The 17,135-nt window shown below is 39.9% G+C and overlaps 1 protein-coding gene across 3 annotated transcripts in view; it reads left to right on the top strand.

Annotated features, from left to right (window-relative positions):
• Positions 1-17,135, top strand: part of DSE (dermatan sulfate epimerase) — a 71,056-nt gene that overhangs the window by 15,173 nt on the left and 38,748 nt on the right. The window lies entirely within an intron of this gene.

Below are 17,135 nucleotides of genomic sequence, written 5' to 3'. Positions count from 1 at the left end.
TGGCATTTAGGAAAGACCCTGAGAAAACCCATGAAAACCACTCATGGAATGCTGGGAAACAGCAAGGGATGCTCAGGGAGTGGATTGTGGTCAGAGGCGGGCCAGGCACATTGATAAGGGCATGGCAGGCTTGGGGGTACAGGAGCCAGCCGCAGCCGAGGGTGGACATGGAGCTTTGTGCCTAAGCAAGGGTTGGGAGGGCACTGGGCAGGGGGCAGCTCTCAGTAAACTCCATAAGAATCGCCCTCAGCAAGCTTCAAAGGTTCAAGCATTGTAGTATAGTTTACCTCCAAAATGTTTATCTTGGTACACAAAAGATTTTTATTGCTTCTTTTTATGTAGTTATATAGCTATCTAACTATATGTATAGTTATCTCTGAGTATTTAAAGGTTTACATCTTAACACATTCATTAAATTCATCTATTCAATAAATATTCTGTTTCTTAAGTGCTGGGCACTCTTAGATGTTGTTCTGTCTTCCGCAGAAAGCAAAGTGCCCTCACGGAGCTTACATTCTAGAAGGGGGAGCCAGGCACACAAAAGAAATAAGTAAATTGTGTGATAGATTAAAGGGTTGTAAGTGCCATGAAGAAAAATAAAACCCCGGAGGGAGTTAGGGAATGGTGGTGGTCGTGCGTGGTAAGAATGTAACTTAAATAAGATGGTCACGTCCAGCCTCACTGAGAAAGTGGCAGTTGAGGAAATACGTAAAGGAGGTGAGGGAGCAAGCTATGTGGATGTCTGGGGGAAGCATGCCAGGCAGAAAGAACAAGCACACAGGTGCTGAGGAGGGAGCACACCCCGTGTGTATAAGAATAGCAAAGAGGCCACCTGGCTAGAATGGGGAAGGAGTGGGGAGAGCTGTAGGATGTGAAGGCAGAGATAACACAGCCAGGCCATGTAATGACTTGAGAGCTATTGTCAGTACTTTGGTGCTGACTCTGAATGAGATGGGAAACCACTGGAGGGTTTTAAACAGAGTGGTGACATAATCTGAGTTATGGTTGAACATGATGGCTCTGGTTCCCATGTTGAGGATGTCTACTGGAGATGAGGGTGAAGGCAGGGAGACTAGTTTGGAAGCTATTGCAATAATTTGGGCAAGACATGATGTGGCTTAGGCTGTTATGGTGGTGGCAAAAATAGCTGGATTCTGGATGTATTTTGGGAATGGAGCCAACATAATTTGCTGATGGTTTGAATATGGAGACAGAGCAGGGTAGGGAAGGAGGGGTAGTTTGGGCCTGATTGGTTGCCAGTAACTGAGACTGAGATGGGGAAGTCTGAGATGGCAGTGCCTGCATCTTTGGGTTAATTACATCTCTGTGTTATTGTTTGACAAACCAAGTCTGTGGTATTCTGAGTTTTGATTATGATGCATAGGAGGACATTTGGAAAGTACTCAGGGATTTTGATTCTAAAGAACTATGATCTGAGATAAAAATGAGAATCAACAAAAGTACACATAAAAATGTTTGAGAATGTGAAAGGCAACAACAAAAAAAGTAAAATTTATCATTGGTGAGTATTTGAAGATTAAAAAATGGAAGAATGCTTGAATATAAGTAAGAAATGAAAAAGAGCTTGTGTGTTGTGATAAAAGCATCACTCCATATGTACCCATGCAATAAATGAAAGTTTAATTTTAATCAAATGAACTGGAATTGTATGTTTAATGCCAGCAAATTACTTTCCAATGAAAGGCTTTTAAGCTTTTTGCCTAACATCATGTATTTCATTTTTAGACAATATCTAAAGCTTTTAAGCAGTTTCTGAGTCCAGTATATCCTGCTGTGTCCTTTGCTTTAACAGCAACATCCTTGGACAGAGTCATTTTTCTGGGTTGAAGATGGAAAAATAATAGAAGTTGAGTAAAGAAAAAGATTTGGTGAAAAGTATCATGACATTTTCTTGTCTAATGGGACAAAGAGTTATGACGAGACTCTCAGAATTCTAACAGGAATTTAGATGACTGAACTAAAAGGAGATCAGGGAGTCCCCAAGACCAGTGTTGGGCTCAGTGATTCACTAGAAGGACTCAAAAAACTGTTAAAATCAGGTTATAGTTTAAAACAGCCAACGGATAGAGATTGAAATCAACAAAGGGGAAAGGTGCATGGGGCTAAGTCTGGGAGAGACAGGCACTGGCTTCCAGTATCCTGTCCTAATGAAGTTCCACTCCCACCAACAATGTGTGACAACACGTGCAAAGCTTTGCCAGCCAGGGAGGCTCACCCGAGCCTTGGTGTCCAGGGCTTTTATTGGGGTTCAGTCGTGTAAACACGTAGCGCCTATATGAATGACTTCAGATATTCAGATTCTAGCCCCCCAGAGCAAAGACACGAGTTTGTCATGAATCACATTGTTAGTATAAACTATCTGATCATACTGGTACCACATGGCCCAAGGCCTCAGGCATGCAAAAAAACCCTCTTATCACATAGAATATTACAAGGGCTCAGAGCTCATCTCCCATGAGCCAGACAAGGGTTAGTCCTGAAGACAGGCCTTTCTTGGAAATGTGTAGATTTTGAGTTAATGCCTTTCCGGCATAGCTTGGTAGGGCTTTGAACATGGTATTAGTGCTTCTTAGAGTCATTATCATTAGAGGGTAAATTTACAGGACCTGATGCTGGAGGGGATGATATAAGGACATACCCCAAGTATACACAGTTTTAGCTAAATTTGTAAATGAGTGAACCAGAATAGATTATAGATGAGAGGTTGAAACGTGTTTTGTGGTACTTTGCCTGAAAATGTATAATTGATGTCATGACACATCCCACATAAGTTTGCAGATGCTGGGCTAGGAGAATAGAGGAACTGATCTGCAATTATATGGTATTGATTGGGATCAGGAAAGAGGTGGAAAGGAGGAAGGTAGCCTGGAAGTTGAAGTTGAGGCAGAGGAATTGACTCTTGAAGCTATGGAGGCCGATCTACTGTCTGCAAGCTGGAACCCAGGAAAGTTGGTGGTGTAAGTCCCAATCTAAGGGCAGGAGGGGACGATGTCCCAGCTCATCAGTCAGGCAAAGAGAGAGGGAGAAAGGAGGAGAGGGGTGGGAGGGAGAGAGAGAGAGAGAGAAAGGAGGGGGGGAACTCTCCCTTCCTCCGCCTTTTTGTTCTATTCAGACCCTCAATGGATTGAATGAGGCTCACCCATATCAGAGCAATCTGCTTTACTCAGGCTACTGCTTCTAACGCTAACCTCTTCAGGAAACCTTTTCACAGACACAACCAGAAATAATGTTTAACCAAGTATCTGGGCACTCTTTGGCCAGTCAAGTTGACACATAAAATTAACCATCACAACTGGTAAGAAAAGAAGTCAACATATCTCAGAATCAAAGGGAGATTTGGTTACAGAATTAAAGGTACTTATATTCACAAATTGAAAGAATTACATTACCAACTGAAAACTAATGTATAATATCATTTATGGGAAGTAGAAAATATATTTCAATCAAACATAAGATTTTAAAAATTTTAAGTTCAGAAGTAATTTTTTCATCTTTAAATTTCACCAAGACTGTTGTTTCTATGTTTAGGATATTTTTCTGACTGTGTAAACACATATATATCAGTATGGTGTATCAGTAAGCTTTATCTCTGTATATAAAATTTGGTTGGTGAAGAAATAGTATTAAATGTGGAAACTTCTCCTCAGATGTGTTCAGTTACATGGAATGTGTAGCCTGAAAGTTACAAATGTGCAGTTGTGCAGGAAGAAGGACCAACTTCTTGGCATCAAATACTTTATATCTGTCAGAGTATTTGATATTTTTAGGCTCTTGAAGAATCTGCAAGGTTCTGAGTACCCGGTGCATTGTACCTATTTTAAAAATAACTTTCGGGCTTCCCTGGTGGCGCAGTGGTTGAGAATCTGCCTGCTAATGCAGGAGACACGGGTTCGAGCCCTGGTCTGGGAAGATCCCACATGCCACGGAGCAGTTGGGCCCGTGAGCCACAGCTGCTGAGCCTGCGCTTCTGGAGCCTGTGCCCCGCAACGGGAGGGGCCGCGATAGTGAAAGGCCCGCGCACCGCGATGAAGAGCGGTCCCTGCACCGCGATGAAGAGTGGCCCCCGCTTGCCGCAACTGGAGAAAGCCCTCGCACGAACCGAAGACCCAGCACAGCCAAAAATAAAAAAAAAAAAAAAAAAAAAAAATATTCTCTTGAAATATTAAAAAAAAAAAAAAATAACTTTCTGTGAGTGATAGTTTGTGAGCACTTCCTCGTGGTGTCATGGCATACTTCCTCTTATGTGGACTGACTTCGGTGTTCTCGTCGACAAGGTGATGACAACGGCTAGCATTTGTTGAACTCTTTCTAAATCCCAGGCACCCTTTTAATGCTTGAAGCTAATTTAAGATCACAGAAACCCTGTGAGGAAGGTATTATTTTATCCGTTTTACAGAGGAGGAAACAGGAACATAGCTAAGAATGTGGTGGTGCTGAGTTTCAAACTCTGGGAGTCTGGCTCCAGCTTGTGCCCTCAATTGCTAATCAGGTTCAGAGGTGAATGATGAGAACCAGCATTTGGGGGAACACTTACCAGAAAGCGTTAAGTACTTTATAGGTGTTATGTCATTTAATCCCCCAAGCAGTCTGTGAGACAAATACCATTTTTATCTTCATTTTAAGTAAGGGAGTAGGTTTAGAGAGTTAGCTTGTCCAAAGTCATACAGTGGTGAAAAAAGCCACTCTGACCCCCGAGCCAGCGCTCCTAACCACCTCACTGGTCTGCCCTCATGAATCTATGGCAGGAAGAAAAATTTTACTTTAGTTTCCATGGGCATTTCGTGGTTTAGTTTAACTGTTATTTGAAACTGTATAAGGTTATATTTAGCTCTTGGCTTCATTATCTTTATTCATCTTTTCATGCTTTATATTTTTAGTCAGTAATGCCAGGAAAGAGTGTTTTCATGGTTAAAGCGATTGCTGAGAAAGCCAGAGCTGATTTTTCAGACTCTTCTAGAAAAATCTTTGATTACTCACTATTTAGAAAAATTTTGAAAAAAAAAAATAAAAAGATTGCTATTTGTCTTTTGGGACCAGGTACAATAAGTTAAATAAATTGCTTTGGACTAAGAAAGAATTTTCATTTTGTATCCTCATGCCTAGTATATAGTTCCTGGATTTAATGGCTGCTCAATACATAGCTGAGTTAATTAATATTTACAAGAAACTCTTACCCCCAATATCGATAGGGAACTGATATTCCAATTCTGGAAAACAAGGCAGTGGAAAACTTAATACACATAAGTTACTACTTTTTAAAAGATTCAGAATACCATAAAAGAAATACACTCATTAAATTAGTCTGAAAATAATATAAGAGTAAAAAATTCGGAAAATAGGATATTATCGTCCGATGTCATCATTAAGAAAATTGATTAAAATTGTAACAAAGAAGTACCGTTCAGAAGATATGCAATTGTTAGACTGCTAGGTAAACTAGAATTTACTCATAGCTTGTCTTATAAAGTATAACCATTTCATTTTGTCTTTGAGCCTTTTTGCAGGCAAAATTCAGTACTCCACTGGTCTCATCAGTGACTTTGTAGACCTTCCCCCCACCTCTACCCTGCTCTCTCTGCCTCCATGAAAATGATACGGATTTTACTTCCTCTCTGCTTTCTGTGGGACAGCCACTCTCTCAAAAGCTGGATCTTAATGGTTTTTAGTTTTGTAGGAATGAGCACCAGGCAAAACTCTCCTCCTAAATTATGCCTTCAGTTTGATAGCCACTAAGTTATTCATTCAAGTGTTGATAGTGTCTGGTGTGTGGGAGATGGAGCCGTCAGACTTGACACCAGAAAATATCTCTGACCATTTAAAACATAATTTAGATTAATTATTCTCATATAAAGAAGTTATACTGTTATCGTTGTTGGTGTAGAAAAAAAGTGAGCTTCAGATTATATTATGAGAAAATGTGGTATCTTCACAACTTTCCTGGGGACAATGTAGAAATGTTCTTTGACTACACAGAGCTGCACTTAACTTACAAACTTAACCTAAAGTTTCTCCAGTGTTGAGTGTAAAGGTGGTGAACACCATTATTATACACAGTGTGGTTTTGCTGTGTGGGTTCAGGCTTATAATTACTCCCTCAGTAGTGTGTGTAAATTCTTTGGGCTTCCATATGTTATAATTTCATATTGTGGACTTTTGTTTGGAAATGACTTTTTTGGGGGAGATGTATTTCGTTTCACCCTTAAATAAGGAAACAATAAGCCTTCAGTAAAAAGAACTTTCATTTTGATTAAGAGCCCTTGGTTTTTAAAATTTTCTTTTTTGGCAGAGTCCATAGGCTTTACACGTCAGGGAGTATAATTTTAGGGAATGATTGCATAGTACCAAAACCATATGTTTTCTTAACATTTGACACATTTAAGAATAATGTTAGATTCATTTCACTACAAAAATTTACCAAGGACATATAAGGCTTTAATTTGATATTGAGGAAAAATAATTAAAATTATCCTAATGATACCTTTAATAAAATTGAAGTAGAAAAGTGAGGAGAACTTTAAACACATGTATATTCCGTTACTTAAAATATATGGAAACAGGGAAGTAGTATGTGTGAGACCATGACAAGATGTTTCTCAAATACTTGGAATTAGGTTTCTTTGAGAGTTAAATCCTAAAATAGGTCAGAGAAGAAAATAAGTATCTCTGCTGGGATGTACTAGTGCTCTTAGGCCATTGGTTTGCCTAAACCCTGATTGGAGGCCTATAGAGGGAGGGAACTTGGGTTTCACTGGAAGCATGAAGAAGAAGGAGTTGTAGTTGCTAACTCCTGCAGGTTCTGCACATTTTCCAGGGCAGAGGGTACGGTGTCAGGGGCGTTCAGTTGTCTGGTCTGCTGGACTGTTTCAGCCCTTCATGGATAAGGGCACATCCAGATCTAGTGTGGAAGGGTTAGCTGTCCTAGTCATATTATTAACTACCGCGCCTATCCATTGGGTTGGGCAAATCATAACAGCTGGTGTTGGGCTGAGCTTGGTGGAGGTGGTGGCAGGAGCTGTGGGGGGCATACATTTTGCTCTTCTTTCCTAAATATTCACTACAATTCAATTTTTAGACATTGATTTTTAATGATGTCCCAGGGGCATTTGTGACATGCTGACAACACAGACTTCTTTCAAGGGCAGCTATGGTGGTGATCTCGACTCGTTGAGTTGCTCCAGGCCCAGGGCCCTTCCCACTGCCTTTGTTCTGATTCCTTGTACACCAGGCAATTATCTAATAATTTTACTTCCTGTGTATTTTTCTAATGAAGCCAGAAAATATTTCCTAATATGCTTGATAGTTGTATTTCTCATAAATGAGTGCACTGACATTCTGGTTTTATATATGTGTGGGGAGGAGGGTTTTAGTTTTATTAACATCAGATAGCATCTCCTAGGATGATCAGCTGAGATGCTGATGACATAGACTGACCCAAGACCAGAGCCTGGACTGAGGTTAAATCATCATCTCTGGCAATGGCAGCAGATGTCCTCCAAGTACTCATGTACTCCTTCCGTAATATGAACTTGTTCCTAGGAAACAGCTCCCCAGCCAGAGATTGTTTTTCCCAGCACTTACTGTATCACTGGGCCTTTCTTTCCAAAGAATACAGTAAGCAGCAGTCACCTTTTGTATACAAAGAATAAATAACTGGCCTTGGAAAGCAATCAAATTGAGATAATAGTTTATTTAATGTTTATGCTTTTCTTTGGGGGGCAAAACCCCCAACAAATTCTTGAAAAATTTCAAGGGTCATATGCTTTCCTGTCTAGTGAGTGTGGAGCTTATTGTGAATGATGCCTTAAAGAGTCAGGAGCCTTGTGTTCTAGTTTCAGCTAAGTCTCTAACACGTGGCATGACCTTGCCCTAGTCAGTGGATATCTTTAGTTCTTATTCTTTTACTATAATATTTAGTTTCTTTCAAATAAAATATTTTATGGGTAGGTTAATATCATCTTGCATGTCTGAAACTTCTTCCCTTTTATTAAAAATGACAAATATTTATGAAGCTCTTCATGTCAGGTTCTATGCTAAGTGCATCACATAATATTTATTTTGCCTCAGGAAGTTGGGACCATTTTATGGATGAGAGAATGGGGGTTCCGAGAGCAGAACTCAGTTGATCAAAACTAGTAGACAGCAGAGCTGGGACTTATACTCATGCCTGCCCAACTCCACGCCCATAATGTTAATCATAATGCTGTGCTCCTTAGACTTGGTGCGTATTTTAAGGGGTTTTTTAATCCATCTTAATTTGGGACATGGTTTACTTTCTATAGGGTGATTTCTTACTTCTATCCTTATACTTTGTATATTTCTAAAGCCAGAGGAATTGAAAGAACTTTTGTACTACTGTATGTTTCATTTATAAATCGCCCAGACTATTTGGAAACCTATTTCATTTTTGAAACTCGATGTACTCGTATAGCTTTCAGTTCTTGATCCTTCTCAGCATACTCTTTCTGTGCTTTCTTTGTGTAAGGATGACAAAAATGGAACCTTTAATGTTGTTGAATGTTAACAATTTGGCTAAAGGAAAGAACCTTGGTTTAGGGTTTAGGAGACTGAGGTTGTTTTTCTGACTCTGAAGTTTATGCTAAGATGTTGTTAGATTAACTCTTAATACTGCTTTACCACACTGAGTTATTGTAAAGGGAAAGATCAAATACATGAAGAGCGTTTCACACAAAATTTCTCTGTGTGTCAGCAATCATAATAGCTGTAGTGGCTTGTTGGAACCAGAATTAAAGCAAAACAACTTTAGGCTTATTGTTGCTTTGTGAGGACCTACTTAAGATAATTGGAATTCAGGCAGTTTGTTAAGTCCTTTTTGCATTATTTGGCTTGGCCTTAACGTAATGCCAGTTGAGCTGTTGCAGATATATGTAGGGCATGCAAGCAGAGAAGTGATTAAATTGCTATCTGAATTATCTCGACTATACTGTATTCATTGATTAGGTCAAAATTTAGGAATGTTTTGCTTTCTGAGCTGTGTAGAGTGAGACCAAAAAATAAGAAGGAAAACTGGATTAGGAAAACTAGTGGAGAAGAGAAGAGAAAGACTGTTAGGGGAAATGAGGCTTAATAAGGTCATTCAGAACCATCCTGAGAATTGAATTATGGGTAAACTGGGTACTCTTAGGCAGCTGCTGAGGGGAGCTCACAATTTTGCCATATTGAGAGTTCCATGCTCTTGAACTGGGCCAAGGGCAGCTTAAAGTTTTAAGGGAGGTGGCAGCACTCTGCTGTGTTTGCAGCACAACGAACTAGGGGGAGAATGGCTTGAGAGATCATCCGCAGACATCTGAAAGTACAGACTTAATTTGTGCAAGGTGTGTGTGTGTGTGTGTGTGTGTGTGTGTGTGTGTGTGTGTGTGTGTTGTGGTAGGGGGAGCCGGAGAGTCAGGGTTGGTCATTTTGGTAAACTCATTAGCCTTTAATGGCCATTGTTTCACTCACCATTTTCAGCATCTTCCAAACTTTAGTCATTCAGGCACCACCTTCAACGGTTTTTGCTTTATCCATTTACTTTTCTTTTTAAATTACTTTTAAACTTAAATGTATTTTAAACAGGAAATTTATCTGTTGAAATCTCAGGTTTGATGTGATAGTTATAGTTTTTTCTAATGTGCATTGAAATAAGTACATAAAATTAGCATAAAACCTGTCCACCTAATTTTTTTTATTGGAGTATATTTGCTTTACAATGTTGTGCTAGTTTCTGCTGTACAACAAAATGAATCAGCTATACGTATACACATAACCCCTCCCTCTTGAGCTGCCCTCCCACCCCCCCAATACCCCCCCGAATCCCCCTCCAATCCCCCCGACTCCCCCACCCAACCATCCCACCCCTCTAGGTCATCACAGAGCACCAAGCTGAGCTCCCTGTGCTATACAGCAGCTTCCCACTACACATAGTTGTGCATATATGTCAATGCTACTCTCTCAATTCATCCTACCCTCCCCTTCCTCCCGTGTCCACAAGTCCGTTCTCTACGTCTGTGTCTTTTTTCCTGCCCTGCAAATAGGTTCATCAGTACCATTTTTCTAGATTCCATATATATGCGTTAATATACAATATTTGTTTTTCTCTTTCTGACTTACTTCACTCTGTATGACAGACTCTAAGTTCATCCACATCACTACAAATAACCCAATTTCATTCCTTTTTATGGCTGAGTAATATTCCATTGTATCTATGTAGGACATCTTCTTTATCCATTCATCTGTCGATGGACATTTAGGTTGCTTCCATGTCCTGGCTCTTGTAAATAGTGTTGCAGTGAACATTGGGGTACATGTATCTTTTTGAATTATGGCTTTCTCAGGGTATATGCCCAGTAGTGGGATAGCTGGGTCATATGGTAGTTCTATTTTTAGTTTTTTAAGGATCCTCCATACTGTTCTCCATAGCGGCTGTATCACTTTACATTCCCACCAGGAGTACAAGAGGGTTCCCTTTTCTCAACACCCTCTCCAGCATTTATTGTTTGTAGAGTTTTTTTTATGATGGCCATTCTGACTGGCGTGAGGTGCTACCTCATTGTGATTTTTATTTGCATTTCTCTAATGATTAGTGATGTTGAGCATCTTTTCATGTGTTTGTTGGCCATCTGTGTGTCTTCTTTGGAGAAATGTCTATTTAGGTCTTCTGCCCATTTTTTGATTGGGTTGTTTGTTTTTTTGATATTGAGCTGCATGAGCTGCTTGTATATTTTGGAGATTATTCCTCTGTCAGTTGCTTTGTCCACCTAATTTTAGCTCTTCTCTTTACAGAGAGGATATACAGAATGCCGAAGGTAGAAGGTTAAAGGGGAAACCCAAACCCAAAGCCTGGATATAGGGGCTTTTTGATGAAATTTCCTAGACAGATTTAAGATGGTAGATGGGAATTAGGTCTCCCTTTGGGTGATCAGGCTAAAGCAAGTTTGGGTTAGACTTTAGTTAAGTTTAATTTGTTTACCTCTTTCATTTTTTTTTTGAAAACCTAGTGAATAATATGCAAGTCAACCAATGTGATAAACCATATTAACAAATTGAAGGAGAAAAACCATATGATCATCTCAACAAATGCAGAAAAAACTCTCAACAAAATTCAGCACCCATTTATGATAAAAACCCTCCAGAAAGTAGGCATAGAGGGAACTTACCTCAATATAATAAAGGCCATATATGACAAACCCACAGCTAACATCATTCTCAATGGTGAAAAACCGAAACCATTTCCACTAAGATCAGGAACAAGACAAGGTTGTCCACTCTCACCACTATTATTCAACATAGTTTTGGAAGTTTTAGCCACAGCAATCAGACAAGAAAAAGAAATAAAAGGAATCCAAATCGGAAAAGAAAAGTAAAGCTGTCACTGTTTGCAGATGACATGATACTATACATAGAGAATCCTAAAGATGCTACCAGAAAACTCCTAGAGCTGATCAATGAATTTGGTAAAGTAGCAGGATACCAAATTAATTAATGCACAGAAATCTCTTGCATTCCTGTACACTAATGATGAAAAATCTGAAAGAGAAATTAAGGAAACACTCCCACTTACCATTGCAACAAAAAGAATAAAATACCTAGGAATAAACCTACCTAAGGAGGCAAAAGACCTGTATGCAGAAAACTATAAGACACTGATGAAAGAAATTAAAGATGATACCAACAGATGGAGAGATATACCATGTTCTTGGATTGGAAGAATCCACATTGTGAAAATGACCATGCTACCCAAAGCAATCTACAGATTCAATGTAATCCCTATGAAACTACCAATGGCATTTTTCACAGAACTAGAACAAAAAATTTACAATTTGTATGGAAACACAAAAAAACCCTGAATAGCCAAAGCAATCTTGAGAAAGAAAAATGGAGCTGGAGGTATCAGGCTCCTGGGCGTCAGACTATACTACAAAGCTACAGTAATCAAGACAGTATGGTACTGGCACAAAAACAGAAATATAGATCAATGGAACAGGATAGAAAGCCCAGAGATAAACCCATGCACATATGGTCACCTTATTTTTGATAAAGGAGGCAAGAATATACAATGAAGAAAAGACAGCCTCTTCAATAAGCGGTGCTGGGAAAACTGGACAGCTACATGTAAAAGAATGAAATTAGAACACTCCCTAACACCATACACAAAAATAAACTCCAAATGGAGTAAAGACCTAAATGTAGGGCTTCCCTGGTGGTGCAGTGGTTGAGAATCTGCCTGCCAATGCAGGGGACACGGGTTCGAGCCCTGGTCTGGGAAGATCCCACATGCTGCGGAGCGACTGGGCCCGTGAGCCACAATTACTGAGCCTGCGCGTCTGGAGCCTGTGCTCTGCAACGGGAGAGGCCGTGATAGTGAGAGGCCCACGCACTGTGATGAAGAGTGGCCCCAGCTTGCCACAGCTGGGGAGAGCCCTCGCACAGAAACAAAGACCCAACACAGCCATAAATAAAATAAATAAATTAATTAATTAAAAAAAAATTAAGCTGCCCCATGAAAATTTCCTATTAAAAAAAAAAAAAAAGACCTAAATGTAAGGCCAGACACTATAAAACTCTTAGAGGAAAACATAGGCAGAACACTGTATGACATAAATCACAGCAACATCCTTTTGACCCTCCTCCATTTAGAGAAATGGAAATAAAAACAAAAATAAACAAATGGGATCTAATGAAACTTAAAAGCTTTTGCACAGCAAAGGAAACCATAAACAAGACGAAAAGACAACCCTCAGAATGGGAGAAAATATTTGCAAATGAAGCAACTGACAAAGGATTAATCTCCAAAATTTATAAGCAGCTCATGCAGCTCAATATCAAGAAAACAAACAACCCAATCCAAAAATGGGCAGAAGACCTAAACAGACATTTCTCCAAAGAAGATATACACTTTGGCAACAAACACATGAAAGGATGCTCAACATCACTAATCATTAGAGAAATGCAAATCAAAACTACAATGAGGTGTCACCTCACACCAGTCAGAATGGCCATCATCCAAAAATCTACAAACAATAAATGCTGGAGAGGGTGTGGAGAGAAGGGGACCCTCTTGCACTGTTGGTAGGAATGTAAATTGATACAGGCACTATGGAGAATAGTATGCAGGTCCTTAAAAAACTAAAAATAGAACTACCCTATGACCCGGCAATCCCACTACTGGGCATATACCCTGAGAAAACCATAATTCAAAAAGAGTCATGTACCACAGTGTTCATTGCAGCTCTATTTACAATTGCCAGGACACGGAAGCAACCTAAGTGTCCACTGACAGATGAATGGATAAAGAAGATGTGGCACATATATACAATAGAATATTACTCAGCCATAAAAAGAAACAAAATTGAGTTATTTTTAGTGAGGTGGATGGACCTAGAGTCTGTCATACAGAGTGAAGTAAGTCAGAAAGAGAAAAACAAATACCGTATGCTAACACATCTATATGGAATCTAAAAAAAAAAATGGTTCTGAGGAACCTAGGGGCAGGACAGGAATAAAGACGCAGACATAGAGAATGGACTTGACACAGGGAGGGGGAAGGATAAGCTGGGACACAGTGAGAGAGTTGCATGGACTTATATATACTACCAAATATGAAATAAATAGCTAGTGGGAAGCAGCCGCATAGCACAGGGAGGTCAGCTCGGTGCTTTGTGACCACCTAGAGGGGTGGGATAGGGAGGGTGGGAGGGAGACGCAAGAGGGAGGAGATATGGGGATATATGTATATGTATATCTGATTCACTTTGTTATAAAGCCGAAACTAACACACTGTTGTAAAGCAATTATATTCCAATAAAGATGTTAAAAAAGAAAAACAAACAAAACCTAGTGAATATGTTTTTGGCTACAGAAGTTTCTAGGCCTCGTGAGTATTTTTCTCCGTTCGTTTCCTGGCAGAAACTTTTTCTCAAAAATTCTAAACTTGCTTTGGCTTCAAATAAGGAGGAATAAGGTTTCTCCTTGCTCATTTCAGTGATGAGATCCACTCTATCAGCTCCTAGGCCCACAAGTTCAGCCAGCGTCTGTGAGCTGCCTTTTACATGCCAGGCACACACTGCTAATCCCTGTGATGCAAGGAGGAAGCTGTGGTCCCCTCTTCTGTGAGGTGTGGCATCAACAGCTGAAACAGTCCGATGTGGTACAGGTACCCGCCAAATACAGGAGATGTTAACTCTTCAGGTAGATCAGCAAAGGCATTAATAACTTACAGAGAGTGGAGGCTGGGCTTGTTGTGTGTATGCTATGAGGAAAGCAGCACAATTTGTGCCCCTGCGAGTGCCATGGTCTTCTCTTCTCATTCTTCGTAGATGATTGTTCAGCAGAATTTCTGTGGGTTCTGCACTGGCCCACATGTATTCCAACAAGAATGTTTTAAATGTGCGGTAACTCAGGCCTTGCTGCCCTGACACCCTCATGTGACTATGAAGCAGTAACTAGGGAACCTTCGGTAACAGTTGGCATATTGAGATGGCATGGTTCCCAAAACAACATCTTAATGAGGTCTGTGCTTCAGGAGCAGCGCTTCTTGTTTAAATAGCCTCAGGCGCGTCCTATGTAACAGGAAGCAATGTGGCAGAAGTGGCTGTGATCATAGCTTGAGTCAGTCCTGCATTGGGAGGGTCACTGCGGAGCCGCCATCTCTATCTCAGTGACTCCAGACCTGGATAGGAGGGTGATATGCATAAGGCAGGAGAAAGAGAATAAAACAAATCAGCCTTAGCCCCTTTTAGGGAATGTGTGTACAGAATCTGAGATGGAGATTCTAGTTTCCACATAGCTTCCAACCCATCCATCCATAACCCACGCCACCCCCTTACCCACCTAGAACTTGAGCTACACACTTAAAAACCAGTAGTTGACGCAAAACATTTTCATCACCCCAAAAGGAAACCTACACCCATTTTAAGCAGTCATTCCCTATTTCCCTCTCTTCCAAACCCCTGGCAACCACTAATGTATAATATTTTCTGTGTCTATGGATTTGCCACTGTTGGACATTTCGTATAAATGGAACCATACAATATGTGGCCTTTCATGTCTGACTTCTTTCACTTAGTTGCATCCATGATGTAGCATGTATCAGTAATCCATTCACTTTTATGGCTGAATTCCCTGATCCTGTTTTCTTCATACTGTTTGAATACAAACTTAAACATATGTTGAGGGTGAAGCTCTGTTTTAAGGGTACATCTGTTAGGCCAGTTCATTTAAAGAAGGTGAAAATGGAGATATTGTTGTGAAATGATAATCGTTGAGAAGCCTCAGCCAATTTGATAATGAAAAGTTTGGGCAATGTGGCAAAAAATTATTTGCTTTATATTAAAAGCCTTTTAAACAAGGAAAACAAACAAGCAAACAAACAAACAAAAACCCAGTAGTTGAGAGAAGATCTTCAGTTCTATTCTATGCACGTAGAGGTCAGTTAAAGGAGAAACTTCCAAGCCATCCTCAGTCTGGGTGCCTACAACCCCCCCCCACCCCACAGTGCTAATTGCATTGATGGCTGCATCCAGTCTTAGATCTTTGGGGATTTAATATATGCAGGCTTTAAAAAAAAAAAATTAGCACACTTGTTCTCTGAAAAGAGCAAAAAATAGACCTCGGGGTGGGGGCAGTGGGGACTGAGCATTACTTCAGACTCAGCCATGTCTCTGTGTTGCCAGAGACCACACCCCTCCTCAGACATAACCACAGAAGACTCTGGGCCAGCTCTCTGACCTTGAAGGAGGCAGCCAGTTGCCTTGAAGATTTGGGTGCTAGACACAATACGGGTAGAGTCCAAGAGTTATTTCTATTTTATATGTTTTATTTAGCATGGCTATGTTAATTGTTTTTATTCATTACAGGTTCTACTCTTGAAGTAAATCTAAACTGCTTCACAAAATCACTGCCACTGAGTTTTATATATGTAGTCTAAAGCATGTTCAGAAATACAAAGAATACTAGAGATTATGGCAGCATCTACAAGTGATGCCATGTTGCCTTTCTCTTGGAGATAGACCAAGTTGAGAATATGGATTGTTCTCCAATGTGTGTTAAATCCTTAGTTTTCTTTCTTCTGAATGTGATGAGGCAGATTTTCCTTGGAAAAATAGTTTGTGTTCAGCTGGAGAGGTTGATTTTTCTCCATCAGTTTCTCCGTTGAATAATTGAAAACTACTGTTCATTATTTACATAAAACTGTCTTTTTCTGGTCTGCTTTCTATAACCTTTCCCCTCTGAGGAATTTTAAGAATTCCCTGACTTTCCTCTGGGGGATTTTATGCCTGCTTTATCCCAGATGTGGGACATAGACCAGGCTGAGGGTTTTCTTTCTTTCTTTTTTTTTTTTTTTTAATGTTCCTACTTTGAAAGACATTCTTGCTAACCTGTGAGCAAAGCTGCCACTGAAAAAAAGGATTTTCAAGAAAGTTAAGCAGTTAAGAAAATTTGTGAGCTTGGTTTAAATGTCTGACTTACTGAATGACACCAAAATCCCGAATGCAAAATGAAAAAGTAGACAGTAGTTTCAAATAATAAGGGGAAAATGCACACGTGTTCTTTCAGCCTTTTAATTCTGGAATTTTATTTTCTGAATGAAGGCATGTCAGTCTCTAGTCCCCGCAGCCCCGTGTCTGATCTTGCCCTGCACGCCTGCCGATGTCAGCCCAGGGAACGCATGGGCTTAGCAGATGTTTACCCTGCTTTTGTTGTCCCCACCTTCTGCTGACACAAAGAGAATATTTAGCCTTACTCATAATATTTTGTCTGCTCACATTCAAATAGATGTATTGATCCTAATCCCTGGTTCAGAATGGAGAATGCTGAGAAGAGGGGAGAACTTAGAGTGAAGGAGGCTGTATTAAGACAGGATTTTCTTATTTTTTTTTCCCCCTAACGTCCATTCAGATTCCCAGACGATATTTCATCACAAGCTTTTGGTTACTGTGGTTTTCATATTAATGTCCAAAAATACCATAAAATCAAAACGTTTTTTGTGTGATAAAATGTGAGAAGAATGTCAACAGGAGTTTTTCTTCTCTACTCGAGCAGATATTATACTGTTTTCCCAAGTCCAAAGTTTCTGTTTTCCACAATGAATATGTCTGTTGTTATCACGTGTAATTAAT

Source organism: Balaenoptera acutorostrata, chromosome 14 (assembly GCF_949987535.1).
Source record: "Balaenoptera acutorostrata chromosome 14, mBalAcu1.1, whole genome shotgun sequence".
Lineage (NCBI taxonomy): Eukaryota > Metazoa > Chordata > Mammalia > Artiodactyla > Balaenopteridae > Balaenoptera > Balaenoptera acutorostrata.
Note: the sequence above shows the minus strand (reverse complement) of the source record. Positions and strands in the feature narration are given on the sequence as shown.